The sequence below is a fragment of the Heptranchias perlo genome, chromosome 2, assembly GCF_035084215.1.
Source record: "Heptranchias perlo isolate sHepPer1 chromosome 2, sHepPer1.hap1, whole genome shotgun sequence".
In the NCBI taxonomy this organism is placed as follows: Eukaryota; Metazoa; Chordata; class Chondrichthyes; order Hexanchiformes; family Hexanchidae; genus Heptranchias; species Heptranchias perlo.
Genome location: NC_090326.1, coordinates 139,919,054 through 139,925,944, shown reverse-complemented (window position 1 = coordinate 139,925,944; position 6,891 = coordinate 139,919,054).

Sequence of the window (6,891 nt, the reverse complement as noted above, 5' to 3'; positions counted from 1 at the left end):
TCAGTCTGACTACTGACTCTATTTATAGGACATATTTAAGGCTATTCTTAGGCATCTCTCCTACAACCCAAAGTAGAAAATACTGACATTCCTCACTTTGTTTCATCAAAAAAAAAGCCTTGTACTTTTTCAGCCACATCAACCCGCGATACTTCCCAGCTCACCCTTTCAATGCAATTGTATTGCATATCTGCAAGCTTCAAATGAGGTTTGAATGCATCTGAAAAGACCATGGTAACAGTTATAATGGTAAATTCAATGCTCCCGTGCTCTCAGTGGGTGAATTTACCAGCCCTATTCACCACCACCTCATTCCATAGCTTCTGCTTTCTATTCCCATGCTCATCCACTAGATTCTCACCAACATGGTTCACTGAGCTCTTATCCTTGTAGTTCCCTGCTGATAATTCCACTCTGATCTATGGTTCATCAATATTGCTGATTCACTAAATGTGTTCCAGCAATTTCTCATTACCAATCCTACACTGATCGTAGATACTGTATGAGGGCAATCAACAAATCAAAACTAGTGAGGAACTATAGAATGACAGGGATCAGAGATACCAGGAAACCTCAGGACAAGCGTGATTAATGTTTAAATAGAAGAGTGAAATGGTGTGATAAGAACACAGGATTACTCACATAACTCAAGAAATAAATGGTTTGGATACCAATAGCATTATCTGGACCATATATATGGTAACACACACTTCCAAGGAGTCGCCAACTATATCTAGCCCAAAGCCCCACTCCAGTCTCTACCAATTATTTTGTCAGAGATTGAGAAAGAAAGAATTTGAAAAGTAAGGGAGAGGTGCACTGATGTTTCAATGTGCTGTGCCAGACAATACAGGTTCTCAGATACAGTCTGTAATACTGGCTATGCTGTCTGGGAAAGGCAATAACCCAAGGCTCCACTGAGAGGGTGATTCAATGACGAGTCACCACCTGCTGCTGCTACTCACCTCAATAGAATGTGTCATGTTTATTGCTTTGTGTATTGAGAAAACCTTCTGGCTCCCAAGGTTAAACAAGTTGTGCTGAGAAGAGACACTGGAGACGTTAGAAGCTCTCCAAGTCTATTCTTTTGATTTTGACAGCCATCAAATTACATCTTGGTTTGATCTCATCGTCTCCCCTGCTCTTTTTAATCTTTTAATCTCCACATCATGGCTTTTTAATCTTGCTAGTGTCCAGCATTATAGACCTAGATTTTTCAATTGAAAAAGTGCTGCTCAAAAGCAGAGTGTGAGCATTTAGGTACTCTGTAATGTTTCCATTGAATATTATGGATTTTAAAAAACTTAACTTTGAAGGGGTGCTCTTCTATATTTATGTTACTCTTTAAAAAACCGTTAGGCTTGATGTAATGATATGGTGTGTTTTTCCATGTGGTTTTGTAATTTTTAGCATTTGATATATTGGTATACTATTACATTTTGAATTATGTTGCATTAATATTGAAATTTGCACCAGGGTTGTACCTTCCAAAGCCTGAATCCTTTGTTCTAATACATGCATGTGGTTTTGATTACTTTGATTTATTCACTTGATGATGGGAGTTGGCAGAGTTCCTTTGTGTGATTGACAGTTGTATTGTGTTGGCCTTTGTCAGAGAATTGGAAGCACCTGTTTGTAAAGTACTGAAGTGGTAACTGTTTCTTGTGCGACAGAAAGATGAAGACCTTTGCAGACAAATGGTTTAACTGCATCAGAGAAAGAATATATCCGAAGGATTTTTGTCTTGTACTTCTTTGTGTTTGGTGACTCTCACAGTGAATAGTGTAACAATGGGGAGTGGCGCGGGTAAAATCTCTGTTTGTTTAGTTGGCAATGGAAAATTGGATGCTGGGAAAAAAATGTTTTGGCTGAACCTCTGCCAATTTAAATGTCCACCCCATGTTTATTTAGGCAAAAAAAATCCATGCATTGTTGAAATCCAATTGACCAGGTTATTCATGAGTAGAATCTGTGTGTGTATGTGTCTATATATACCTTGATGTGGAGATGGTGATGGACTGGGGTTGACAATTGTAAACAATTTTACAACACCAAGTTATAGTCCAACAAATTTATTTAAAATTCCACAAGCTTTCGGAGGCTTCCTCCTTCGTCAGGTGAATGGTGTGGAAATGAGATTTTCGAATCCTTCGCATTTTAAAATCACAGAACAATGCCTGGTGATTACTGCCCGTTGCCGAGGCAATCACAGTGAGCAGACAGAAAGGTGTCACCTAAAAAGGCCACCGAATATACAAACCCCCAAAAAAAGAGAGAGAGAGAGAAGGAAAACAGTCAATGACCCGTTATATTAAAAACAGATAACATTTGTTTGCTGGTGGGGTTACGTGTAGTGTGACATGAACCCAAGATCCCGGTTGAGGCCGTCCTCATGGGTGCGGAACTTGGCTATCAATTTCTGCTCAACGATTTTGCGTTGTCGTGTGTCTCGAAGGCCGCCTTGGAGTATGCTTACCCGAAGGTCGGTGGCTGAATGTCCATGACTGCTGAAGTGTTCCCCGACAGGGAGAGAACCCTCCTGTTTGGTGATTGTTGCGCGGTGTCCGTTCATCCGTTGTCGCAGCGTCTGCATGGTCTCGCCAATGTACCATGCTCTGGGGCATCCTTTCCTGCAACGTATGAGGTGGACAACGTTGGCCGAGTCACAGGAGTATGAACCGTGCACCTGGTGGGTGGTGTCCTCTCGTGACAGATACCACCATCACACGAGAGGACACCACCCACCAGGTGCACGGTTCATACCCCTGTGACTCGGCCAACGTTGTCTACCTCATACGTTGCAGGAAAGGATGCCCCAGAGCATGGTACATTGGCGAGACCATGCAGACGCTGCGACAACGGATGAACGGACACCGCGCAACAATCGCCAAACAGGAGGGTTCTCTCCCTGTCGGGGAACACTTCAGCAGTCATGGACATTCAGCCACCGACCTTCGGGTAAGCATACTCCAAGGCGGCCTTCGAGACACATGACAACGCAAAATCGTTGAGCAGAAATTGATAGCCAAGTTCCGCATCCATGAGGACGGCCTCAACCGGGATCTTGGGTTCATGTCACACTACACGTAACCCCACCAGCGAACAAATGTTATCTGTTTTTAATATAACGGGTCATTGACTGTCTTCCTTCTCTCTCTCTTTCTCCTTTTTTTTGGGGGGTTTGTATATTCGGTGGCCTTTTTAGGTGACACCTTTCTGTCTGCTCACTGTGATTGCCTTGGCAACGGGCAGTAATCACCAGGCATTGTTCTGTGATTTTAAAATGCGAAGGATTCGAAAATCTCATTTCCACACCGTTCACCTGACGAAGGAGGAAGCCTCCGAAAGCTTGTGGAATTTAAAATAAATTTGTTGGACTATAACTTGGTGTTGTAAAATTGTTTACAATTATATATACCTTGCATCTATTGTGAGTGCATTGGGTGAGATCTTTCAAGCGTCTACATCGCAAGTCTCTGTAGCCCAGAAACCTATGGGCTGATTTTCATATTAAGTCAGTTCTAAATAGTCCAGAATTAGTACAAATCTCATCACAATTGTAATGTGCTAATAGCACTCAATTCTCTTGGGTTGGTTCATTTGCCTAACTATCTACAGCTCCAGCTGCAGATTTTGAATGATGCAGGGAGCCAAGTTCGTTCATTCTTACATGCAATTTCCTGCTTCCGCCACTAGTTTTTATTTCAGATTTCCAGCATCCACAGTATTTTGCTTTGGTGTTACTATGAATGTTGCTGTGTACATTCATTTACACGGTCCTTCTTAAGAGAGCTAAAATTAACTTTTCTGACCAGTTCTTTTTGTGATCCTGGTTGGCTCTATCTTAAAAAGATCTGCTCACTCCCTGTGTCTCCCTTACCATTATTATTCATTTGAACTCAGCCTGGGTGACTGCCAAGTTAGGCTGGTGGACTCCACTCTTAAAGAGGGAGGGGGAGAATGGGGAAGGGGAGGAGGAGAATGGGGAAGGGGAGGGAGGGATGTAGTCATTCTGACGAAAAGCTGATACTGTAGTTAGGCTTTAAAAAAAAAGTAGACACAGACACCAAAAGGGGAATCTGGCATTTGGAAACAAGACTGCACAGGCAGTCAGGCAGCAAAATGCAGTCATTATTCTGTATGTTAAGTAAGATAACCCAGCGAAGTGTTCTTTATTTTGTGTCATTACACAAGTATGAGTTACACTGATGGATCTAAGCAACTCTGATCATACCTATTCTGTATATTTCACCTTACGATGGAATATAGCAGCTTAATATTGCAAACCAAGCTTTGTCGCACCTAGTTTCTCTGAAGGCTGACGAGTTAAAGTCCATAAAGGGCGGTGGGGGGGGGGGGCGGTGTTCTGCTGTTACTCCCTGGGATCTCACAACCACATAAGTAGATATAGGGCAGTGAGTCAAATCCTATTAAAGTAAGTGGCCTTATAGCAGCAACTGACACCAGTGAGCCCAAGAAGGTAGCTACAGCAGAACTGATTTTGTAATGAGTATGAACCCAAAACATTGCCTGTCTGTCCTATTCTCTCTATAAATGCTGACTGACCTGCTGGGTGTTTATACCGGTTTCTAGTTTTGTTTCAAATTTCCAGCATTTGCTTTTTATCTGCGTCGAACCCTCAGGCACTGGAAATTCTGTAGGTTGGGTGACTTGAGATCAGGAATCGTAAGGAAAAACAGCAATCCTGTAACGATGGGAACACTGCATTAATGAGCTAGGTCAATCAAGAGTCTCCCTTCTCCATATATTCAGATACCTTTTCCCAAAACTATCCCCATCAGACGTGCATGCACAAAAGATCAGTTCGTTCACATTATGAAACTGCTAACCATTATGGCTGAAAATAAATTCTGCATTCCCTTGTTACTTTTATTTGTGTTTCATTTCAGGGCCACTATAAAAGATTACTGAGTGGCAATCAGGTAATTTGATGAAATGACTGGAGTTTTTTCTAAAGTAATCCCTTGACTGAGATAGCAAAATGTCCCAGGACGGTCAATACATAATAATAGTTTCTGTTGTTTTGTTTGAAGCAGTCAGTCTCTCACATAATAATGGCCTGGCTAGTTCATTGTTTCCCCAACATGGATTTGGATAACATCGTTTAGGCTTTTTTTAGCATATGATGAGTTTGTTTTCAACAGAGAATGAAAAGGATGTGGTTTGGACTGAGGTAATTCTTCAAATACAAAGTAGGTCTCCAAGTTAAAGGATCTGGAATGCACTGCCTGAAAGGGTGGTGGAAGCAGATTCAATAGTAACTTTCAAAAGGGAATTAGATAAATACTTGAAGAGGAAAAAAAATTACAGGGCAAGGGGGAAAGAGCAGGGGTCTAATTGGATAGCTCTTTCAAAGACCCTGCACAGGCAGATGGGCCAAATGGCCTCCTCCTGTGCTGTACCTAATGTGATACTCTGAAATTGTCCTGGACATTTCTGTCAAAGCTTCTTACTTCTTTTGTGTATTTTTTAAAACTTCACTATTGCTGTTTTAGGGTACAGCACATATCCTATGGTATAGTTTTGTTATGTGTAAGGGAATGTCGTCATTTGTTTGATATTTTCAGAAATATTTTAACTGAAGTAGAATTCGGAATATAAACATAACTTTGATATAATTCTGTGCCAACATTGTTTGAATTAATTGGCAGTTATTCTGTGAAAGAGCAAATGGGAAAAGTTCTTATTTTGGTTCCATTTGAAATGATGAAAATTAAACCAAATTAGATTGTATCAAATTTGAAAACTGGGTCAGCTGCACATCTAATGGAACCACAGGCCCGCATGAGTTCACAACACAGAAAGAGGCCATTAGCTCATCGTGTCTGTGCCAGCTCTTTGCTATAAAAAAATCCCAAATTGCACTGCCCCACTGTCTTACCATGGTCTCTTTGTGACAATTTTAATGACCTCTTATTACTGACTCTCTAACCAGAGGAAATAGTCTTTCCCCATTCACTCGATCAAAACCCTTTATGATTTTTTTTTCAAAAACTCAATTAAATCTCCTCTTAGCTTTCTCTTTTTCAATGGAAATAGTCCCAGTATCTGAAGTCTCCTCAAAACTAATAGGAGGCCATTTGGCCTATTCTTCTACAATATTATTTCGAAGTAAGCTCTATTATGCAGCACTTGGAAGTAGCCAATTAGCACCTGACACCAAGTTATGCAAACAGTGGAGTCCCAATGGTTCTTTATATGGTACATATCTTCCAGTGCCATTCCCTGTATACCAGCTGAGTGGACTAGCAAATGTCCTGCTCCCAGACATCTGTCACCACTACTCCACGACTGGATGCAATGTCAGTAGTTCTGTAACTCCTCCTCCTCCCCCATCCTCTGCTTTGTGTCTCCTATTACAAGAACTCACACTGTGGGACAATGCAAGAAGGAATTTGCATCTTTTTATTCTGTGGTACTCTGCGTTACAGTTCCAACACATTGCCCCTCAACTAACATTCTTTTTTGCAGCATATTCAATGTTTTAATTACTTTTTGAGTCAGGAAGTGCAAGGTGGGTGTTGAATGTCAGTTACACCCCAGTGTTGATAAATCTCATATACAATTCCAGTTTAGAGTCTGTATAATCAGCCAGGAGTTCCTTGTAGCTTTGATCTGAGGTGGTTAGAAAAAGTGAAAAATAAGTGTCTTTGTCTAAGCCAAGGTCCTTTTGTTGAATGAGACACGAGATAAATTGTACATCAGGCATCAGTTAAATCCCTTGCGAAAACAGTAGATCCAATGTGACAAGTGTAGCAAACTTCACCAGCAATCTCCCACCTAGCTCAGTTGCATCAGTACTACATCTAACCAGTGTTACCAACTGCATCTTTATTTGCCATGTAAGCAGAGTGCATTAATACCCTGCCG